Source organism: Caretta caretta, chromosome 1 (assembly GCF_965140235.1).
Source record: "Caretta caretta isolate rCarCar2 chromosome 1, rCarCar1.hap1, whole genome shotgun sequence".
Classification (NCBI taxonomy): Eukaryota; Metazoa; Chordata; order Testudines; family Cheloniidae; genus Caretta; species Caretta caretta.
The window spans coordinates 212041824-212058779 of record NC_134206.1 but is presented as its reverse complement, the minus strand read 5'-3'; the positions used below and the strand labels follow the sequence as shown (position 1 = coordinate 212058779).

General features: G+C 45.7%; 1 long non-coding RNA gene across 1 annotated transcript; it reads left to right on the top strand.

The window, feature by feature from the left end:
* Window positions 1-13460: 13460 nt before the first annotated feature.
* LOC125622545 (uncharacterized) lies at window positions 13461-16199 on the top strand. The gene is made up of 3 exons (XR_007352739.2): window positions 13461-13690; window positions 13901-14012; window positions 15782-16199. It is a non-coding gene; the product is annotated as an uncharacterized LOC125622545 (long non-coding RNA).
* Window positions 16200-16956: the final 757 nt, after the last annotated feature.

The window sequence follows — 16956 nt, the reverse complement described above, 5'->3', positions numbered from 1 at the left end:
AGGGAGAAAAATTGTTTTTCTTAACCTCTGAGGATAGGACAAGAAACAATGGGTTTAAATTGCAGCAAGGGAGGTTTAGGTTGGACATTAGGAAAAACTTCCTAACTGTCAGAGTGGTTAAGCACTGGAATAAGTTGTCTAGGGAGGTTGTGGAATCTCCATCATTGCAGATTTTTAAGAGCAGGTTAGACAAACACCTGTTAGGAATGGTCTAGATAATACTTAGTCCTGCCAAGAGTGCAGGGGACTAGACTAGATGACCTCTCAAGGTCCTTCCAGTTCTATGATTCTATAATTCTATGAATTACATTAATTATGCTATCATCATTTAATTCTTAACTGATTGTATCCTGAGTCAGCTGTTTCATGATTTTGCCCAGCATCAGTGTTAGGATATTTGGCCTATATTTATCTTCAAGTCCATTTGCCCTTTATAAATATTGGGACAACATCAGCTTTCTTCTAGAACCTGTCCAGTGTCGTAAGCTTTGTTAATCAATATAATTATCTAACAGAAATCCTCAGCAAATTCTTTGGTGCAAGTTGTCCTGTACATTTTGGACAGTTGTGCAAGTTGTCCTGCTACATCCTGAAGCACTTGCATGAGAGGAAAGTGATCAGGAACAGCCAGCATGGATTCACCAAGGGAAGGTCATGCCTGACGAATCTAATCGCCTTTTATGATGAGATTACTGGTTCTGTGGATGAAGGGAAAGCAGTGGATGTATTGTTTCTTGACTTTAGCAAAGCTTTTGACACGGTCTCCCACAGTATTCTTGTCAGCAAGTTAAGGAAGTATGGGCTGGATGAATGCACTACAAGGTGGGTAGAAAGCTGGCTAGATTGTCGGGCTCAACGGGTAGTGATCAATGGCTCCATATCTAGTTGGCAGCCGGTATCAAGTGGAGTACCCCAAGGGTCGGTCCTGGGGCCGGTTTTGTTCAATATCTTCATAAATGATCTGGAGGATGGTGTGGATTGCACTCTCAGCAAATTTGCGGATGATACTAAACTGGGAGGAGTGGTAGATACGCTGGAGGGGAGGGATAGGATACAGAAAGACCTAGACAAATTGGAGGATTGGGCCAAAAGAAATCTGATGAGGTTCAATAAGGATAAGTGCAGGGTCCTGCACTTAGGACGGAAGAATCCAATGCACTGCTACAGACTAGGGACCGAATGGCTAGGCAGCAGTTCTGCGGAAAAGGACCTAGGGGTGACAGTGGACGAGAAGCTGGATATGAGTCAGCAGTGTGCCCTTGTTGCCAAGAAGGCCAATGGCATTTTGGGATGTATAGGTAGGGGCATAGCGAGCAGATCGAGGGACGTGATCGTTCCCCTCTATTCGACATTGGTGAGGCCTCATCTGGAGTACTGTGTCCAGTTTTGGGCCCCACACTACAAGAAGGATGTGGATAAATTGGAGAGAGTGCAGCGAAGGGCAACAAAAATGATTAGGGGACTGGAACACATGAGTTATAAGGAGAGGCTGAGGGAGCTGGGATTGTTTAGCCTGCAGAAGAGAAGAATGAGGGGGGATTTGATAGCTGCTTTCAACTACCTGAAAGGGGGTTCCAAAGAGGATGGCTCTAGACTGTTCTCAATGGTATCAGATGACAGAACGAGGAGTAATGGTCTCAAGTTGCAGTGGGGGAGGTTTAGATTGGATATTAGGAAAAACTTTTTCACTAAGAGGGTGGTGAAACACTGGAATGCGTTACCTAGGGAGGTGGTAGAATCTCCTTCCTTAGAGGTTTTTAAGGTCAGGCTTGACAAAGCCCTGGCTGGGATGATTTAACTGGGAATTGGTCCTGCTTTGAGCAGGGGGTTGGACTAGATGACCTTCTGGGGTCCCTTCCAACCCTGATATTCTATGATTTTAAAATGTTTTACTTAGTAGCTGCTGTTTAACAGTCTCCCTAGTTACCACTGGAATAGGAAATATTTCATTATCACTGTAAGATATGGCTACATCATTCAGCTTCTTTCCATGTTTGGAAATTTACATATTTACTCAACACTTCTGCCTTTCTCTGTCATTATTGATGTTTATCATCTCTGTCTAGCAAAGGAACTATACCGCTGTTAGGATTTCTTTCTAGCATTTTACAGATAATATACCTAAAACGTTGTACAAGGTCACTTCTAGGAGAGACAGAATAAAATTCAAGTTTCCTTATATAGTAAATGCTTACTCATTTGGCTACTCAGACTCTCAGAAAGATTAGGTCAAATCTATGTATGTGGCTATGCTTTCTGTGTAATGGGTTTACTACTCCATACCTACATCTATAAAGAACCATGAGATACACAGCTGAATTGTCTCATTTCATGGTATTTCTAGTGGTAATGAACAACAGAGAGAGCTGCAGGAAGAAAAAGAATGTTTAACACAATGGACCATAAGAACGGCCACACTGGGTCAGACCAAAGGTCCAATTAGCCCAGTATTCTGTCTTCTGACAGTGGCCAATGCCAGGTGCCCCAGAGGGAATGAACAGAACAGGTAATCATCAAGTGATCCATCCCCTGTCACCCATTCCCAGCTTCTGGCAAACAGAGGTTAGGGACACCATCCCTGTCCATCCTGGCTAATAACCATTGACAGACCTATCCTCCATGAACTTTTCTAATTTTTTTTTAAACCCTGTTATAGTCTTGGCCTTCACAGAATCCTCTGACAAAGAGTTCCACAGGTTGACTGTGTGTTGTGTGAAGAAATACTTCCTTTAGTTTGTTTTAAACCTGCTACGTATTAATTTCATTTGGTGACCCCTAGTTCTTGTGTTATGAGAAGGAATAGTTAACACTTCCTGATTTACTTTCTCCACACCAATCATGATTTTATAGACCTCTATCATATCCCCCCTTAGTCATCTCTTGTCCAAGCTGAAAAGTCCCAGTCTTATTCATCTCTCCTCATATGGAAGCTGTTCCAGACCCCTAATCATCTTTGTTGCCCTTTTCTGAACCTTTTCCAATTTCATATACAGTAAAAGCTATGTTATCCAGCCCTGTACCAACCAGAAAGCTCTATAAACTGGCATTTTTAATCTTCATAGAAAATCTGGTTTATAATCCAGTTGGCGCAGAGCCAGCAGATTCCCTACCTAGCTCCACGTGGCTCCCTGGAAGCATCGACATGTCCCTCCTGCTCATAGGTGGAGGAATGGCCATGAGGGGTTCGGAGTGCAGGAGGGGGCTGCAGGACTGGAGCGCCGGGGGTGTGTGTGGGGCATGGGCTCTGGGCGGAAGTCAGGGTGTGGGAGGGGGTTGGGGTAGGAGGTTGGGGTGTGAAAGGGGGCTTGGGGTGCCAGATCTGGGAGGTACTCACTTTGGGCAGCTCCCCACAAACAGCTACCTGTCCCAGCTGCTCCTAGGTGGAGGTGTAGCAGAAGGCTCTTCACTCTGCCCCTGTCCGCAGGTGCTGCCCCCGCAGCTCCCATTGGCCGCAGTTCCTGGCCAATGGGAGCTGTGGAGCCAGCACTCAGGATGGGTGGGGGTAGCACGCAGAGCCGCCTGCCATGCCTCTGCCTAGGAGCAACTGACACAGGTCGTCGCTTGTGGGGAGCCATCCGAGGTGAGCGCCCCCCGGATCTGGCACCCCAAGCCCTTTCCCCAAATCCCTGCCCACATCCTAACTCCCTCCCAGAGCCTGTGCCCTGCACCCCCTTCCAGCAGCCTAACTCTCTTCCCCAAGCCCCCTCCTGCACCCAAACTCCTGCCCAGAACCTGTGCCCCGCATCTCCTCCCATGCCCCAACCCCCAGCTCTGCGCCGCCTCCCCCACCCAAACTCCCTCCCTCTTAGTTAACCAGCATTTTTCACTTACCAGCACCCGCCATTCCCCCAACATGCCAGATAAAAAAGCTTTTATTGTATCTTTTTTGAGATGGAGCGACCATATCTGCACACAGTATTCAAGATGTGGGTGTACTATGGATTTATATAGAGGCAATATGATATTTTCTGTCTTATTATCTATCCCTTTCCTAATGATTTCCGATCTTCTGTTAGCTTTTTTCATTGCCACTGCACATTGAGTGGATGTTTTTAGAGAACTGGCGACAATGACTCCAAGATTTCTTTCTTGAGTGGTAACAGCTAATTTAGACCCCATCATTTTATATGTACCATTGGGATTATGTTTTCCACTGTGCATTTATCAACATTGAATTTCATCTGCCATTTTGTTGCCCACTAACCCAGTTTTGTGTGATTTCTTTATAACTCTTTTAATCTGCTTTGGACTTAACTATCTCGAGTAGTTTTGTATCATCTGCAAATTTTGACACCTCAGTGTTTATCCCTTGTCATAACCATGGGGGTAGCCTAAATTCCTCCTTACCTGTAAGGGGTTAAGAAGCTCAAATAACCTGGTTGGTACCTGACCAAAGGAACCAATAGGGACAAAAGATACTTTCAAATCTGGGAGGGGGGAGAGGTTTTGTTTTTCTGTGCCATTCGCTCTTGGGACTAATTTGTTCTCCAAATCTTCCTGAACAAGTCTCTCATATTTCAAACTTGTAAGTAACAGCCAGGCAAGACATTTTAGTTTACCTTTGTTTACTCAACTTGTGAATTTTCCCTTTGTAGAGGGAGGTTTATCTCTGTTTTGTTGTAACTTTGAAACTAAGGCTAGAGGGGGTTCCTCTGTGCTCTTTGAATTTCCTGCTACTCTGTAAGGTTAACTACCAGCCTAGGTTTACAGAGGTAATTCTTTTACCTTTTTCTCTTTAAATAAAATCTTTCTTTTTAAGAACCTAGCTGATTTTTCCATTGTTCCAAGACCCAGAAGTTTGGGTCTTTGATCATTTTGTAACCAATTGATTAGGATATTATTCTCAAGCTTCCCCAGGAAAGGGGGTATATAGGCTTGGGGGAATAGGACTCCAAGTGGTCCTTTCCCTGATTGTTTGTCACTTGATTGCCACTTGGTGGTGGCAGTGATCCCAAGGCAAGAAGGGAATCTGTGCCTTGGGGAAGTTTTTAACCTAAGCTGGTAAGAATAAGCTTAGGGGGTCTTTCATGCAGGTCCCCACATCTGTACCCCAGAGTTCAGAGTGGGGAAGGAACCCTGACATCCCCTTTTCCAGATCATTTATGAATATGTTGAACAGTACTGATCCTAGTACAGACCCCTGGGGGACACCATTTACTTCTTTCCATTCTGAAAACTGACCATTTACTCCTACCCTTTGTTTCCTATCTTTTAACCAGTTACTGATCCATGAGAGGATCAACCAGGACTGAGGAGAGCTGGATTCTATGCCTGGTTCTGTTATTAACCTCCTTTGTGATATATTAGGTATGAGGAGGTGGCTACTAATTTGGGCCTTAATCTGTCTGGCCAAGATCTACAGAGGTATTTAGCCATCTAAACCTCAGATTTAGGTGCCTAAATCTAAGTTTTAGGCACTATTACGATCCACAAAACTTCTGCTTGGCTGCTGCCAAACCCTATAGGCACCTAAATTGCTGCTGTAAACATTCCCTAGGTATGTGAGGGAATGTGTTTTCTAACTTTTAGCCCAGTTGTTAGAGCAGTTGCCTGGGATGTGGGAGACCCAGGTTCAATTCCACCTTTTGACTGATGGGGAGAAAAGATTTGTGTATAAATAAAGACTCGTTGGAGCAGGGGGTCTGGACCCTGGGTCTCCGAGCTGGGTGCTCTAGCCACCAGACTATACTCTCTTTTGGTCTTGGGCCCAGTGCCTCTTTAAGTATTAATACATAATGGAACAGCTTCAACAGGACAGATTGAGGGAGCCCATACAACTTGCTATGATTATGGTGACCAGCGTAATACACCATGCTTTCATCAGAGACCTTACATGGCATTCTTTGATGGGCTACTATGTAGAATCCAGCTGCAGGGGATCTTTCTAACCCTCATGTAGCCTGTGCCCTCTGTCAGTTGCCACAAAGAGCTCCCTGGATCACAAAGACCCCTGTTCAAATCCTTTTGCTACCTCAGGCAGAGGGGGGAATTGAACATTGGTCTCCCATGTGAGTGCTCTAACCATTGGCCTAAAAGTTATAAGGTGGGTGGCCATTTTGTGTGGAGTGAGGCCAGAAACACCTAATGTGCCTGACTCCAGGAGAGGGGTTCCTGTTTGTGGACAGCTAGCAGAGATAGATGCTTCCGTACAGCCTGGATTTAGGTGCCTGGCTCTGTGAAAGGAGCAGGGCTTAGGACACAATGCTCTCATCAACATCTTACCATTGGCGATCTCAGGCACCTCCCTGCCTCACGTGCTGGCTTTGTGGATCACATTCTTAGACCTGGTCTACCCTACAATGTTAGGTTTATGTAAGTTGTCTTGTGTTGAACAATTGTACTTGTAGTGATACACAAATTTTTCTCCAGCCAGTGTAAGTGCCCTGTTATGGAGACACAGTAAGACCACCTCTCTGAACAGCGTCGATCCATGGTCGACCTTCTGAGGTTGAGAGAGTGAGTGAAGACACTACATGAGCTATGTTGACTCTAACAATCCTCCAGCAGCTGTCCCACAATGCCCCATTCCCTGCAGCTGTGACCACTCTGGTCACAATTGTAAAATCCAGGGGTCATAGAAACTGTGAAAAGATTGCAGGCAAAGAGATATGACAGGGAGCAGCAGCAGCATCACATAAAAGAGAAGGAACTGAATCGGGCATACTGCAAGCACAGGGAGGCCATCAATCAATCTGGTGCTGAGACACAGACCTGCTGCTTTACAACAAGCTGCGGGCCACCTTGCAGACCATCGTGGATACCTCGCAAGAGCCCAAGACAGAGATCCCTGCTATGAACACCAAGAAAGGGGAGATGCAGTGGGCGGGTCCAGCCTGTAGAAAGTTTCAGCTGGCCTGATCGGCTGAATGTGCCCCAACTTACTAATGTATTTGTATCTAAAAACTGTAATGTAAAGATCAATAGAAAGTTAATAATGTACTGATAATTACTATTGTGATTTATGTACAGAGGAGAAATTCAAAATTACAAACATATTGGACATTCTGTGTCTGCCAGGTGAGGCTAAAGTTACGCCACCTGAGACAAAGGACTGTGGTAGAGCCACCTGCAAGGCATCTCAAATGTACATTAAGAAACAAGGACCGGAAATGCGAATTACATGGAAGGTAACCAGGACCATCAGGGCAGCTGGGGGAGGAGATTGCAAAAAACAGATCAAATTGCGTTTTAGCAAATATCAGCTGGGGAAGAAACCAGACTGGAGCTTCCTTCACCAGGAGACACCATGGCACCTTCCTCAGAGCTTGAACGAACATTATTTCAGAAGAATCTATTTCAAAGGCTCACTGGACGAGAGGGGCAGAGAACCCAAGTGATCTTTCACCTAAGATGACAAAGTAACTGAACACTTTGGACTTTGTGGGAGATGCTGACCAGGGTGGTGGTCAGCCATTGTGCTATATGGAAGATTGGTAAGAAAACTACCTTGAACAAAGGCTGTAGCTTGCTTTGTTAAGTCCTAGCCTCTAGAAAGTACTTTTCACTTTTATTTGCTTCCAACCATTTCTATCCTTTGTACTTGAACTCACTAAAAATCCTATTTCCTTTTGTTAATAAACTTGTTCTACTTTTAATCTAAAACTAACCCAGCTCTGTATTTGAATTCAAGTGAACGGTAACTCCAGTGAGTTGCAAGTTGTTGGGTTTTGTCTCTTTAAAGGAGCAAACAAATCTGATTATTTCTCTGAGTGTTTCAGGAGAGGGCTAGACACTGCAGAGCACAGGGTATGGGCAAATTTTTCCTCCACAGTGTTATGCTTATAAGAAGCACACAGGATCTTTTTCAGGGGAAAAGGCAACACATCATGTTTATTGAAGATACAATTAAATACGCACACACCTACCTCTGCCAGTCAACGTTATAGTTACCAGTCCAGAGTCCAGATCAATCTAGTGGCCAGCTAGGTTGATCATGGGTAGGGAGGAGCTGGGTTCCATCAGTCATGACATGATTCTCTGGGTAGGGCTGGTGCAAGGATATTTTGCACCCTAGGCAAAACTTCCACTTTACACCCCCCTCCCCCCAAAGCATTGCTTATTATAAACTTTCAAAAATGAATAGTGCATAATGTGGTATTCATTAGAATTAATACATGTTCAGCTTGAAAATTTCATTAGTATACAAGTTTAATGAAAATAAATGAATAACCTGGACAGTGTTGACATTGTTATTGTTTTCACTTTGCACAACATAGCATGGTTCTTGAAATAAATCACATACATTATACACAATACACGGTCACAGAGTAACATGTTATAATTTAGAATTTACTTTCCACGCTTTCAGTTTAGCAAATTTAGAAACAAGTTCCTCCAAGTCAATGCTGCGAGCAATGTTATGTTCTATTGACGAGGTAGATAGCCCAACAAGTCTTTGTTGCAACATTGATGTTCGCATGTATGTTTTTAATCAACAAATTTTTCCTCTATCTGCCATGAGGCTGCATCAACTGAAAACAAAATATGAAGTTTTATTCTTATCAGTTCTTTTTCTTGCTCACTGTTAAAAGTAGAGGATAGAGAATACATGTCACTAACTATGAGTCACTATTTGACTATCAACTGTTTGATGTAAATGTTGATTAAGAGATCAAGATGACTTTTCCTTAAAATTAAGCAATGTTGATTGTAATAGGAAATCCACCCTTTAGTCATGTATACTTCCTTCCTTCATATAAAAATCTACTACATTTTATTCTACCTTTAGAATATCCAATTATTAATTTATAAAATTAGAATGGTGGATACTCCATCATACAACTGACAATATCAATGACAAATTTCAACAACCTACAGCTGGATATTTGTACATGATAAACATACACTCAAATACTTTACACACACAATTGAGAAAGTATTAGCGAAATGATACAGCAGCAATTGCCAGAGTCTTAGATCTGAAACAACTCAACAAAAATAGTTAGCCTCAGTCAACAACCTCCAAAAACTAGTAAACGTAGCATGATAAACAGCCTGTCAGAACGGGTAATGGCTGCGCGCGATGAGAAAAATGACGTCAGTGCCACTTTGTACCAAAGTGAAGCAATACGCTTGTGCCCGTAACGCAGACCTGGCGTAGGCTATAGCTGTAATGTACTAGAGAACGACAAGTTAAAATGCAAGTTCAATGACGTTTCTTTATTCATTCATTTCCCAGAAATAGTGTAAAAAAAATTGGGGGGCACTGCTTTTTGGCAACCCCAAATCTTGGCACCCTAAGCGGCTGCCTAGTGGTTACACTGGCCCTGGCTCCAGGGAAGTCTTGGCAGGACAAACCCAAAATTTCATGGCAAGGCCCCCTGTTTATAGAGGGATTTTCCTTAATTGGGACTAAAGTTTTGCACCATCATGCTGTGATCAATTGTTGTTTGACAAGTGCTTCTTTTCTTAAATTGTCCTTCTCATTCTTTATCACAGGTATTTTGTCCCCGTTGATAGGTGTATGTCTCATCTTTAGAGTTGTCAATCTGCCCTCCTCTGACATTTCAATAGGGGTGTGTTGCAGCCTCCTGGCACACTTGCGTCTGTCTCCAGTTCCTCCCTCAGACATCTGACTCAGCGATGGCCTTCAGACTTCTCTTTACACATACATTCCTCATCCACACAAAAATAGAATTTACACAACATTTTAAACAAACATCAAGTTGCAATGCACAATAAATCATGGCATTCTTTTACTTATTTTAAAATGCTAAACCTACAAAAGTAATGATCTTAAAACATCTGTTACTGCCTTGAAGTCAGCCCAGACACAGATTCCAGCTGCTGCATTTTTACCAAATGGCCCATTAGGACATTCCTTTCTGCTATTCAAAAAGGGTGGCTGGCAGGATATGATCAAATCCTACACCAATACATTTAATACATGCTACATTATCTCATTATTCTTTATCCTTCCTTCCAAATCATACAAAATACATCTGATGAAGTGAGCTGTAGCTCACAAAAGCTCATGGTCAAATAAATTGGTTAGTCTCTAAGGTGCCACAAGTACTCCTTTTCTTTTTGCGAATACAGACTAACACGGCTGTTCCTCTGAAACAAAATACAAACAAAATCCTACTACTACAACAGGACATTTTCCCATGCCACCCTAATGATGACATTGGTTGGCGCCATTTCTGTAAACAGGCTAGTGACATGTGGGGCCGGGTAGCTTTGGGACACCAGCAATGTTCCCTCTAATATTTTCCCCCCATCTATGTGCGGAATGAATTGTTATGTGCACCAATATCAAGATAATGTGTGGATGTGCATCACCAGTAGAAACAAACGAACTTATCTACCTTTTTGTAACTGTTGTTCTTTGAGAGGTGTTGCTCATGTCCATTCCATTCTAGGTTTGTGCGTGCCCGCGTGCACACTTGTTGGAGATTTTTGCCATAGCGGTACCTATAGGGCCAGTTGTGGCGCCCTTTGGAGTGCCATGCTCAGTGCAGCAGTATATCAGGCACCACTGGTCCTACACCCTCTTGGTTCCTTTTTGCCGGCAACTCTGACAGAGTGGCAGGAGGGCAGGTAATGGAATGGACATGAGCAACACAGCTTGAAGAGCAACAGTTACGAAAAGGTAGATAATTTTTTTCTTCGAGTGCTTGCTCATGTCGATTCTATTCTAGGTGACTCACAAGCAGTATATATTGAGGTGGGCTCTGAGTTCACCACTTGAAGTACTGCTCTACCGAAGCCAGCATCATCCCAGACCTGCTGGTTAAGTGCATAGTGGGACATGAAGGTATGGACCAACGACCAGATGGCCGCCCTGCAGATGTCCTGGGTAGGCACTTGGGCCAAAAAGGCTGCCAAAGAAGCCTGTGCCCTGTTAGAGTGGGCAGTGACTATTGCCAGGGCAGCATCTTTACTTGATCATAGCAAAAAAGTGAAAGCAGGCAGTGATCCAGGAAAAAAATTCTTTGAGGCTACAGCGATGAATAATTGCATTGACGTACGGAAAGGCTTGGTCCTGTCAATATAGAAGGCCAGGTCTCATCTGACGTCCAGGGCATGCAGCTTGTGCTCCTCCTCCGACTTATGTGGCTTTGGAAAGAAGACCGATAAGTAAATTTGGCTTGAATGAAACAGAGAGATTACCTTGGGAAGGAAGGCTGGGTGCAGTCTTAGCTGGGTCTTGTCCTTGTAGAAGACAGTAAGCCAGTTCTGAGGTGAGCACCCGAATCTCAGATACCTGGTGGGCCGATATCACTGCGACCAGGAACACAACCTTCCAGGAGAGGAGAAGGAGAGAGCAGGAAGCCAGAGGCTTGAAGCGGGGCTTGTGAGCTGAAACAGCACCAGATTTAAGTCCCACGGAGGAACAGGATCCCTGAGGCGCGGGTAGAGGTGCTCCAGGCCCTTAAGGAATCTGGCCATGCTATGCGGAGAGAAAACCGACCTGCCTTTGAGCGGTGGGTGGAAGGCTGAGATAACTGCTAGATGGACTTTGATGGATGACAGCGACAAGCCCTGGAGCTTGGAGGTGCAGGAGGTAGTCTAGAATGAGCTGCAACAAGGCTCGCTCAGGACAGACCTCCTTGTGACGTTGCACTCCATATGCTTTATGAAAACATGCTTATGAATATGAATGATGCAACTGGAATATGCTTTATGCAAAAGGTCTCTTGTAAGGTATCATTACAAAGCTTATAATCTACTGAGTGTGTTCATCCTATTTGTAAGCATGTATCATTTGTATCTGAAGCTAGAAATATGAAGTATAATTCTGAGATTCAATTATAATTATGCAAAGTGTGGGCCATTAATGGGTTTTAGAATCTTGATGGCTCCTATTGACTAGGACAATCTGTTGTGAATCGTTTATTTACCTGAAAGCCTTCCTGTGTGCTCGTGGGCCAGCCCATGGGTAATGAAGAATGAGGTCTTACAGTGACATGTGACTATGTCACCTGGTAATGAAATCCATCTTAAATCTGGTACTTTTCCATTTAGGAGGAGGAGTGGGGACCCCGAGAGACAAAAGATTCCTGCCTTGTGCCAAAGCTATAAAAGGGGAAAGAATGAAGGAGGCTGCCAGTCATGAGAAAACCCCTAGTTTTTACCTAAGATGGTCTGCTGAAACAAACAAGGACTGAATCAGGGGAAAGGATTGGGCCCAGACTAGGAAGGAGTCTAGTCTGTGAAAGAAGCTTATTGAAATATGAGGTGAGATTTTACCTGTAATTAGTTTCTTGATGTATTAGGCTTAGACTTGCATGATTTTTGCTTTATTTTGCTTGATAACTTACTCTGTTCTGTCTATTACTTGAAGCCACTTAAATCCTACTCTTTATACTTAACTGATATTAATAGTAAACCTAGAGTAAGTAATTAATACTTGAGTGGGAGTAAACAGCTGTACATCTCTATCAGTGTTAGAGAGGGTGGAAAATTTATGAGTTACTCTGTATAAAGCTTTATACAGAGTACGACGGATTTGGGGTTTGGATCCCATTGGGAGGTGGGTGTCTCGATGATGGAGATAGGGAACCTGCTAAGCAGTTTTTAGTTAAAGTCTGCAGCTTTGGGGGCATGGACCAGACCTGGGTCTGTGTTGCAGCAAGCTAGTGTGTCTGGCTCAACAAGGCAGAGTTCTGGAGTCCTAAGCTGGCAGGGAAAATGGGCTCAGAGGGAATTCCAGCACATCAGGTGACAGTCCCAAGGGGGTCTCTGTAACCAAACCTGTGTCACCCCTTATCCACTAGGTGGATCGCTTCCATTTGGCGAGGTAGGTGGCCCTGGTGGAAGGCTTTCTACTTGCTGGATCTTGGATGAGCACTGCCACTCCTGCACGTTCAGCCACACAGCAGCAAAACTGTTAGATGTAGCACTGCCAGATTCAGGTGCAGGAGTCTGCCATGGTTCTGAAACAAACAGGTCTGCCCCGAGCAGCACTGAGAGGTCCAGCAGAGTGCTGAACCAGTGTTGGTGCGGCCGCACCGGCGCTACGCAGATGACCATCACCCTGTGCTGCTTGATCCTCATGAGGACCCAGGGCAGCAATGGCACCAAAGGGAAGGCGTACATCAGAGCCCCCAACTACGGGAGCAGGAAGGTGTCCAACAGGGATCCCCTGTCCCTGCCCTGGAACGAGCAGAAGACATAGCATTTTCTGTTGTGCCTGGATGTGAATAGGTCCACCTGGGCACTTCCCCACCTGTGGAAGATAGAACTGACCACCTCCAGATGGAGGGACCACTTGTGGTGAGACAAGAATGTCCTGCTGAGGTGGTCTAGCCAAGTGTTCCTGACTCCTGAGCGGCAAATGGCCACAAGGTGGATGTCAGGCTGCAGACAGAAATTCTAGAGCGCTTCCTGACAGAGTGCAGACGATTGTTAATATAGAAGACCATGGCCACATTGTCCATTAGGACCTGAACCACCCTGTTTTGTACGTGAGGCAGAATGGCTTGGCAGGCTAGGGATGTGCAGGGGCTGATCGTGACTGGACCAATGGCCTTGAGTATTGAGATCCAGGTGGGCTCCCCAACCCAGATCCAAAGCTTCGGGAGACTGGGGGACTCCTTCCTGCACCAATGTGGGATCTTGCCACCAGGTGAGAGATGACAGTACGCTGTCCGGAACCCTGATCACCCATGCTGTGCTGATTGGGGGCATAGACCGACGCCAGCCACGACTGTAGGGGCCTGAGGCAGAGTCGCACATGCCAGACCATGTAAGTACATGCTGCCATGTGACCCAACAGTCTCAGGCAGGTGGTGGGCGGTGGTGAGTGGTTTGGCATGCAGAGACTAGATGAGGTCCACCATGGCTTGGAATTGAGTCTCAGATAGGAATGCTCTGGCCCAAGTGGAGTTGAGTACCACCCCAATTAAATTCTATATTTTGCACTGGGGTGAGGGTTGACTTTGTCATTTATTATTAGGCCCAGGTTGCAGCAAGTGGAAAAGACCAGATTTAGATGCTTCCATACCTGATCCACACCTTATCAACCAGTTGTCGAGGTATGGGTAGATTTGGACTCCTTGACATCGCAGGTAAGTGGCCACTGGTGCTATACGCTTTGAACACTTTGGGGGCCAATGAGAGACCAAAGGGCATCGCTGTGAACTGAAAACGGCGCTGGCCCAATGTGAAATGGAGGAAATGCTGGTGCCTTAGTAAGATGAATATATGGAAGTAGGCATCCTTTAAACTGAGGGATGTGTATCAGTCTCCTGGATCCAGGGAGGGAATGGAGACCATACAAAACTTCAACATTTTGAGAGACTTGTTGACACAACATAGGTCTATAATAGGTCTGAGGCCCTGCTTTTGCCTTTGGAATTAGGAAGTAGCAGGAGTAAAATCCTCTTTCTTCCATGTTTTGTGAAACCTTTTCCACTACCCCAGGCACAGGAGGTTAAGATTTCCTGAACAAGGAGTTGCTTGTGAGAAGGGTCTCTGAAGAGGGACGGGGAAGGGGGGTGGAAGGGTTGGTCGGCTATAAAGTGCAGGGTTGCCTGATAACAGTATCAAGCACCCGGAGGTCTGAGGTAATATGAGTCCAGGCCAACCAGAAAGGATGAAGGCAGTTGAGGAAGATGGGGAGCAGATCTGGTGCACTGACTGGGGTGTCATCCTCAGGCGCACCCTCAAAATGACTCCTTTTGGCTACCCTGGTCCCTGGAAGGACTAGGCTGGGCAGGTAGATGAGATGACGACTGGTGGTGTTGCTTAAAACCCATTGTGATGCTCTGTAACTTGGGGTGGGGGAGGGGGAACACCCTACACCCCCATGTTCATCCTTATGAGATGTAAAGGATGTCATGTTGGGTGTCTTCGGAAGGCTCATGATGCACTGAGCATTGTTATAGGTGTAATTTCATGTATATAGTTGTGAGGCTGAAAATGTGTCCTCATGGCTTAAAACAAGCCCAGGAAAAACTCCAAGAGCAGAGGGGTAGTTCACACCTCATCAGGGGATGTATGGGACAAACCCAACCCAGTCTTACAGGAACAGAGGACACTGGCCAAGGCAGCAACAAAATCTGTTGGACTCTCGAGTGAGTCACCCCCCTTCCTTTGGTCAGTTTGGGACTACAATGAGGTAATGCTCACCTGACTCTGAAGGGGGAGGGGGCAAAGTCAAGAGGGAAGAACGAACATGATAAAAAGGAGATGTTTGCCATGCTCTTCCTCTCTCTTCCACCTCCATCTACATACATTACAACCAAGTGACTGAAGCGCTGATCAAAGAGGAGAGCCTGGCTGAAGGGCAACCAGCCAGCCTGTGCTGTGAAACATCTAAGTTTGTAAGAGCACTGAAAGTGGTTAAGATCAACTTAGAATGCTTTTTGCTTTTATTTAATTTGACCAAATCTGACTTGTTGTGCTTAGATTAAGTGATTAGAAGTCAATCTTTGTAGTTAATAAATTTGTTTATTCTACCTGAAGCAGTGTGTTTGGTTTGAAGTGTGTCAGAGGCTCTCCTTGGGATAACAAGCCTGGTACATATCAATTTCTTTGTTAAATTGATAAACTCGTAAGCTTGCAGCATCCAGTGGGCATAACGGGACACTGCAAGACAGAGGTTCCTAGGGTTGTGTCTGGGACCGGAGATATTGGCTAGTGTTGTTTGGTTGCACAATCCAAGGAGCAGCTTACATGCCAGAGGCTGTGCGTGAACAGCCCAGGAGTGGGGGGGCTCTCACAGCAGAGCAGGGTAAGGCTGGCTCCCAGAGTCAAGGATTGGAGTGACCTAGCAGATAACCAGTCTGGATAACACTGGACGGAAACATCACAACCATCTTTGTCCTTTTTGTAGGAGCTGAAACGAGGGGTACCCCAAGACCTCGACAATAGCAGAAGGCAGAATGGCTTTCTAGCCTGCTGAGGAGTATACAGACCCGAAGAGTAGAGGGTGGCCTGAGAGTCTAAGGCTATGGAGTCTTGCATCAGTTACCTCCAAGAAAGCCCTGTTCCCTCAAAAGGGAGGTCCTGGAGAGAGTTGTTTGCATGGCTATCGCAGAGGTGACCACCCTGGACACTGAGTCTGTGGCATCACAGGCCATCTGGAGTACATCTCTGGCTACCACCTTGCCCTCTTCCACCACAGTGGCAAATTCCTGTGGGAGGTTCTCTTTGAACTTGCTGATGGAGTCCCACAGGTTGAAATTGTATCTGCCAAGTAGGTCCTGATCATTAGGGACCTTAAATCGGAGGCTGGCTGTTGAGTAAATTTTTCTGCCAAAAAAGTCCAACCTCTTGGCATCTTTATTTTTGGGGGTGCCACTTGCCTGTCCCTTTTGTTGACAGTGGACATGACCAGGGACCCTGCAGGAGGGTGCGTGTAAAGGTATTCATCCCCCTTGGCAGGGACATAGTACTTTTCCACCTTCTTGGATGTGGGTGGAACAGAAGATGGGGTCTGCCACACTGACTTGGCAATCTTTCGGACTCCTGGGTGAATGGGCAATGCGACCCAGGCTGGGACAGAGGAGGGAATGACATTGAAGAGGTCATCAGGTTCCTCAGCTAACTCCTCAACCTCCAAGTTCAGGTTGGCCGCCACCATTTTAAGTAGGGCTTGGTGCTCCCTGAAGTCATTGGGGGTGAGGCTACAGGTTTGTGAGGGCCCTGCCACTGCCTCATCTGGGGAAGAGGACGAGTATATCTGGAGGGTATCGCTGGGGCCTCCCATGAAGTCGCCGCTTCAGATTTGGTCCCTTGCTCAGACATCAGTCCCGGCTGTGCCAGAGGTAGCTTGTGCGATGCAGCTTGGGAGGAGTAGTGGGAGTACAGTGCCAGCATAACAGGCACCCATCACGGGTTCCAGTATTGCCACTGGGCAGGCCATTGTCCTTGACCCCTTGCCGGTGCTGCATGCGCCTTGGTGGTTCCTGGCTCAGAGACAATTCACCCTTTACAGGGGAAGGGCTTGAAGTGTCCCTGCAACCTGGACCACTGTCCTTCTGGTGACCAGGGCAGGGCTGTGGAAGA